The sequence below is a fragment of the Periplaneta americana genome, chromosome 13 (genome assembly GCF_040183065.1).
Source record: "Periplaneta americana isolate PAMFEO1 chromosome 13, P.americana_PAMFEO1_priV1, whole genome shotgun sequence".
NCBI lineage: Eukaryota > Metazoa > Arthropoda > Insecta > Blattodea > Blattidae > Periplaneta > Periplaneta americana.
Window position 1 is genome coordinate 46980297 of NC_091129.1, and position 6914 is coordinate 46987210.

Here is a 6914-nt window from a genome sequence, read left to right on the forward strand (position 1 = left end):
AAATCCAGAGAAGTCTGGGCAGGCGCCATCTTGTAGGAATCTGTCGATAGATCGCGAAATCGTACTCTCCAGAAACTATGGTTTAGTTATAACTACAACACGCGGGTGAAATTGAGCAGTTTGTTGTTATAGTCGGTGGACAGCAAGCCAGCCAGTCTTGTGTAGCAATGAAGCCAGCTTCGAGACCGGAGTTCGACTTGAGAGTGTCCGCAGCTGTGTGAGCGTCCGAAGTCCTGAGTTTGAATGCAGTGGACCGCAGTTGGGGGACCTGAGTTCGAAGTTCAGCGGATTGTCTCTGAAGGTCTGGGGTTTGAGATACTGTGAACTCGAGTGACTGAGCTAGAAGAACTAGCCAAGGCAAACGAACTGTGAACTGAGAACTGACAGTTCTGATTTGTAAATAATGCTTTCTGAACAATAGTTAAAATTAGCAGTACATTGTTGTTCTCAATAATTCAATTAAATTTTCATTGTCGTCTGTGGAGTGCAATAACGAATACTGTGTTACTGTGTGGAGTGGAAATCCCATTGTTGACGGAAGTGTTTACAGTCAATTAAAAGAAAGTGATTATTATTGTTGAAATAATAAAGTTACATTCTTATTTTGTATAAAAGTTACAATATGATTATGTCTCCTGAACAGAACATAGTACGAAATGGAAATATACAAATTGGAAAATTATCCTTTGAAGAGATGGACAAATTCAAACATCCTGGAGCAATAGTAACAAAAATAACTTACATTCGAGAAGAAATTAAACGCAGAATAAATATTTGGGAAATTCCTGCTGATATTTAGCTCAGATGCTATTGTCATCTATTCTGCTTTCAAAAAAACTGCATTGATACTGTATGTTTGTGAAACTTGGACTGTCACTTTGACAGAGGAACAGAGGTTAAGGTATTCTAGAGTAATATGCTTAGAAAAATATTTGAGGCTAAGAGGGATGAAGTGTCATGGTAATGGGGAAAGCTATACAACGCAGAACTGCACACATTATTTTCTTCATTTAACATAATTAGGACATTTTAGATTGTCAGGGTATGTAGCACACTTCGGTGATTCCAGAAAGGCATATAGGCAAATACTTGAGGGAAAAAGACTTTTGGAGAGGCCGAGACGTAGATGGGAGGACAATATTAATACAGATTTGAGGGAGGTGGGATATAGTGACAGGAACTGGATTAATCTTGCTTAGGATAGGGGCCGATGGCAGATTTATTTAAGGGCTGCAATGATTTTTCTGGTTTTCTGAAAGCCTTTTGTAAATAAGTAAGTGAGTAAGTAAATAATTAGTTGTGTAATAATTAATTAGTCATTTCTTAATACGCTATTGATTTCTTTCTTCGTGTTTCTTACCAATGCATAATTGCCAAATATAGGTATTTTAAGTAACGTATACATGAACACTTAGGTTATCTCCTCTAGTTATGCCTGGAAAAGAGAATCATACTTCTGCTCTTCTTTCGTCTTATCTCCTTATTATAGTAGTAGTAGTAGTAGTAGTAGTAGTAATAATAATAATAATAATAATAATAATAATAATAATAATAATGATAATAATAATAATAATAATAATAATAATAATAATAATAATAATAATAATAATAATAACGTATGCTCCTTGCTATCCTTTATCCTATTGAAAATGTTGAAGAATATTATACTGTTGTCAGAACTGTTTTCTCTGCATCACATGTCCAGTCTTATTAACTGGGCCAATATGTAGTTACATAAAGTCAATTGAATCCAGCTATATCCTAGGGGATTTAAAATTTCTAGTATCTGTACATTCATTAACCAATAATATATTACTTGTTATCGCAATCTGTTCCAAAGATTTTCTCTGTTGGTTTGGGAGTATATCGTACCATAATTTGCTTCTTCCGTTTATCCGTGCAGAGTATTACATCTCTCTCTCTTGTCTAAGCAATGATTTCCTCGACTTTATCGATGTCTCCTTTTATTTCTTTACGAAAGTCACAGTATATGCTGGCACCAAGGAAGTGAACATTCTTGTGGTTGATCTTCATTACAACACAATTTTCATCAGAGATTTGCTAAGGGTACTGGGACGTGACGAGTGCCTATTTTAGCTCTTGAACTAGCAAATAACATATAGGCTCTACTGAAGCATTCCTATGTCACAGGTTTATGAAATTTATACCATGCATTAAACAATGTTTATATTATCTTTTCATGAAAAATTAAATCACTTATCTCCAATAGAATGTTTATAGGATGTCCCCAAATAAGGTAATTAGAAAATAAATTCTTATGCATGGTTCATCAGTTAGGTACACATATCTCGTAGAATTTTAGTGAGACCTCTCTCATTTTTTGTGGTACAATAAGAACATATCAAATGACAAAATTAATGCACTACTTTCTTGACTAAACATCACATGTGTAAAAAATTTAAAAAAAGTTATTAACATAATTTTTTTCCAAAATTTTCCTTAGATTTGAATTTTTAAAAATTCAATGATGAAGTTTAAAAGAAAACCACTCCATTCATTTTAAAGAGTTAATTAATATGTACCTGCCACAAAAATTTCATGACTCTATCTTCATTAGTTTATGAGATAAGTGTACCTAAGTTTTGAAAAATCAAGGTTACGGGAAAATGCAAAAAACTGAAAACGTGTATTTTGTAGCTACTTCACTCACCAATCTAGAACATTCCAGCCCCATACTCATCCTGCTCCTGTGTTTCTTGGTCCTCTCTCCTCCTTTTGGCATTCCTCTTTCTTGTTCTGGCCTCTTTAGTCATTTGCAAAGCAAACTTTTCACCGTCTTCGAAGCGCTTCTTGTCAATGGTGTAAAGTGCAGTTTTTGTATTTGAGCCCACTTCAATGCCCAAACTCTCCAACACATTTAGTCTACTTACACAACCATCATTAAAACAGATGACTGCATCTAATACACCCAGTTTTAAGGTTTTTATACCCACAAAAACTGTTTTTGGGATGCGCTCCCATATACAAAGATTAAAGCTTTCATTAGGGTTTTGTGTATTCCCTTGTAAGCATTTTTTCAATAGTTCCTGGTTGCTGAGGTCCCTAAAGATGGGTTTTATTTCATCCATCACAGCTGGAGGCAGTGAATGCTGAAGGGAATACTCAAATACAAAAACTGCACTTTACACCATTGACAAGAAGCGCTTCGAAGACGGTGAAAAGTTTGCTTTGCAAATGACTAAAGAGGCCAGAACAAGAAAAAGGAATGCCAAAAGGAGGAGAGAGGACCAAGAAACACAGGAGCAGGATGAGTATGGGGCTGGAATGTTCTAGATTGGTGAGTGAAGTAGCTACAAAATACACGTTTTCAGTCTTTTGCATTTTCCCGTAACCTTGATTTTTCAAAACTTAGGTACACTTATCTCATAAACTAATGAAGATAGAGTCATGAAATTTTTGTGGCAGGTACATATTAATTAACTCTTTAAAATGAATGGAGTGGTTTTCTTTTAAACTTCATCATTGAATTTTTAAAAATTCAAATCTAAGGAAAATTTTGGAAAAAAATTATGTTAATAACTTTTTTTAAATTTTTTACACATGTGATGTTTAGTCAAGAAAGTAGTGCATTAATTTTGTCATTTGATATGTTCTTATTGTACCACAAAAAATGAGAGAGGTCTCACTAAAATTCTACGAGATATGTGTACCTAACTGATGAACCATGCATAAGAATTTATTTTCTAATTACCTTATTTGGGGACATCCTATAAACATTCTATTGGAGATAAGTGATTTAATTTTTCATGAAAAGATAATATAAACATTGTTTAATGCATGGTATAAATTTCGTAAACCTGTGACATAGGAATGCTTCAGTAGAGCCTATATGTTATTAGCTAGTTCAAGAGCTAAAATAGGCACTCGTCACGTCCCAGTACCCTTAATCTGCCCATTTTTAGTACACACACACACACACACACACACTAATAATGCTGAATAAAACTGATGCAAATAACACCACAAAGATTCTTTTTGCAACAAAATTTACACGAGGTTATTCAAAACAAAACAGGAGTGCTTTCCACTGGGCTGTGTTATGCTCTTTGCAGTTTCAGAGTATCCAGAAGCACCAACAACAGCAAAGAAATTTACCCGGTCAAAATATTCCAATAAATAGCCCAGAAATTATAACATATTTAATAAGTTGAATTGGGCATTTAAAAAAAAAGCGTGCAACTACGACGCCAGTTTTAAATTCCCTATTTTAGGGCATTTAAACTCAGAAACCCCTACAATATATATATATTTTTGGATAGAGAATTTATTCAAGAATTCGAAAACAATTAAAAAAAAATGACATTTTTGGCCGATTTTCACGTCCTAGTACCCTTAACTGTTATTGCATCAATGTTGCTGTTGTTTATACGAGGCGCATCCAGAAAGTAAGTTTCCCGTTTTTTTCCCCTTGAAAGTAAACGTAATTAGCCGTGTCAATTGCGCATGCGTAACAGATCTATGACTATCAATCATATGCCAGCCGGACAGGTCCCACCTGGTGCCCGTAGCGTGGCAGCAGTGGTCCGAAATGGAAGCTCTTATTGGTTCTCCCGCCGCCTGAAAAGGTTTGGTCGGTGATAAAGTTCTTTAATGCACAAAGCATTGCGCCAGTTTAATTTCATCGGCAGCTCTCTCAGATCTATGGGCCGAACATCATGAGTAAACAGATGGTGCGTCGCTGATGTACGCAGTTTTCCGAAGGTCGTCAAAGTGCCCATGCTGAAGAGCGCAGTGGGCAACCGTCCCTCATCAATGATGATCGTGTTGAGCTGGTGCGGCAGTGCATCATGGAAAAACCGTCGCTTCACGATTTTCCGAAGATATTGCGATCCTTGTTGCATGAGATTGTCACTAAGCACCTGCTGTTCAAAAAAGTGTGTGCCAGGTGGGTGGCGAAAAACCTGACACCCGAACACAAGATGCAACGTTTAGGAGCAGCACTGACATATCTGCAACGGCATCACGATGACGGCGACGAGTTCCTCGACAGGATCGTCACGGGCGATGAGATTTGGATTTCGCACTTCACCCCGGAAACCAAGCAGCAGTCAATGCATTGGGGGCGGCATAGTAGATCTCCGGTGAGGACGAAATTCAAACAGACGCTGTCGGTACGGAAAGTGATGTGCACGGTGTTCTGGGACAGGAAGGGCATTCTGCTCATTGACTTCCTTCCAAAATGTGAAACAGTGAACGCTGACCGTTACTGTGAAACACTGCGAAAATTGCGACGTGCCATTCAAAACAAGAGGCGTGGAATGCTTACTGCAGGTGTTGTGCTCCTCCATGACAATGCTCGTCCACATACGGCTCGGCGCACAGCAGCTGTTTTGACGGAATTTGGCTGAGAGTTGTTTGATCAGCCACCCTACAGTCCTGATCTTGCTCTCAGCGATTTTCACGTTTTCTTGCACCTCAAGAAATTCCTGTCCTCCGGTGAGCGTTTTGGCAACGACCAAGAGCTGAAGACGTCTGTCACATGCTGGTTCCATTCACAGGCGGCAGAGTTCTACGACAGAGGGATACAAAAGTTGATCCCACGATACGACAAGTGTCTCAATTCTGATGGTGGCTATGTTGAAAAATAGCTGAAACATTGCTGTACCTGTTGCCAATAAATGTTTTCCTGAAAGAGTGTGTTTTTTTTAAACAAATAGGAAAACTTACTTTCTGGATGCGCCTCTTAATTATGGATGATCATTTCCTTCCCTTTCTGTATGTAAAGTATTTTGTAAATCCAGCCAGGTTGTTGGAAATTTTGTAAGGTTATTCTAGAAAAGCAATATATATGCTTTTATCTAATGTAATTTGGGCTAAATTTTAAGTTTAATTCCGTCAATTTTGTAGATTTAGTTGCAGGCATTTGATGTATGTTGGTTCGGTAAGCCTATTACATCCTTGTACAGGTGTAGATTTACAGTTATGTGAAGTGGCCAGATTCAGTAATCTGTGATTTGTCTATACTTGTTCAAGACAGCGTGCAGACTCGAACAGATTTTGTGGAGTGAAGAGCGATTCCCATATATGCCTACTGGGTCATTTTCGACTCACCAAGGAATTTTAGTTTGGTTTCCATTATTAAAGTTTATTTTATTTTATTGTTGATGGAATTGTTATTTATACTACCTACTGCGAATCACTTCTATCTTCCCTCTCAAATTTTCTTCTTATATGAGCGTTGTTATGCATGACATTATTGCACGTTGCATTTAGCGCTACAGATGAACCCAAATAATGCAATATTGGTAATAAACCATGACACATTTTCTTTCAAATTAGTACACACGTTTTGAGCTAAGGCATGTAAGTTAGAAATCATTACATTGTGCTTTCTGCAATGCAGAGAGACTGATATCAGAAGTGAGTCGTGTTCGATCCAGTGGGCACATTTATTGCCGTGATTCACTTTCTTCACATATATCTAAAATCTTCTTCTTCTTCTTCTTCTTCTTCTTATTATTATTATTATTATTATTATTATTATTATTATTATTATTATTATCTTTACTGTTTGGCTTGCCAGTGTAAATACGCATAAGATTTTGTATATTCTAGGAGAGAAGGGGTTACAGTAATTTGAGAAAATATTTCCATTATACATATTTCTTCCAGCTGATAATGCTGATGATACTGGCCATTACTCATCGAAGACGGAAAAACAACTCTGATCATTTAAGCCGTAACGAACTAAATACATGTGCTCAGCTTGGCATCCAGGATAACGAAGATGGGAAACTTATTCGGTTTGTCTATAAAATTTGGGTTATGGTTAAAAAATTAGGGTATTGTATATATTTTGATATTGATCAAGGCCTACTGAAAATACTAATAGTAATAAGCTTGAGCTCATAGAATCTATCATTTATTACTTTGTGAGCCAACAAACAGAAATT